The sequence below is a fragment of the Sinocyclocheilus grahami genome, unplaced genomic scaffold (genome assembly GCF_001515645.1).
Source record: "Sinocyclocheilus grahami isolate Dianchi unplaced genomic scaffold, SAMN03320097.WGS_v1.1 scaffold1780.1, whole genome shotgun sequence".
Taxonomy (NCBI): domain Eukaryota; kingdom Metazoa; phylum Chordata; class Actinopteri; order Cypriniformes; family Cyprinidae; genus Sinocyclocheilus; species Sinocyclocheilus grahami.
In genome coordinates this window covers 96740-97284 of record NW_015506959.1, presented here as the reverse complement: position 1 = coordinate 97284, position 545 = coordinate 96740, and the positions used below count along the sequence as shown (strand labels likewise).

Genomic DNA, 545 nt, shown 5'->3' with positions numbered 1-545 from the left:
AGACTTCAATAGTTCTGACGAGTCTCTCACACAAACCAAGACTTCTAGGACTTGATGCAGTTTAACAATCTCAGACTTGCTTTGTTTCATTTCATTTGTAGGTATATTTATTGACAAATCAGTTAAAGATTAAAGACATGATTCTATGTTGTATACTTATATAACAAATATGGATTTGATTTGATTGCTAAAGTAACAGCAGAGTTTGTGTATCTTGTGGTGTTTCTGCAGAATGCACCAAGAGAGAAGTCAATCTGGTGTTTCTCTTTGATGGATCCGCCAGTATGAAAACACGCGAGTTTGACATGAACAAAAACTTCATTAAAGATGTTATGAAAAAACTTTCAAACTCATCCATAAAGGTGAAACTGCCCATCAGCTATATGAATGTGGAAATATTGAACATGAAAATCAGTGTTTAAAAGTGTACAGTTCATGACGTCTAATAATGTTGTTGTTTGTTGTCAGTTTGCTGCTGTCCAGTTTTCATCAGAAATACAAACTGTATTTGACTTCAACGATTATCAGAACGGCTCCGCTGAAGA

General features: G+C 34.7%; 1 pseudogene; it reads left to right on the top strand.

Annotated features, from left to right (window-relative positions):
• The window catches only part of LOC107572601 (integrin alpha-M-like), a 23069-nt pseudogene that overhangs the window by 6899 nt on the left and 15625 nt on the right, over positions 1-545 (top strand).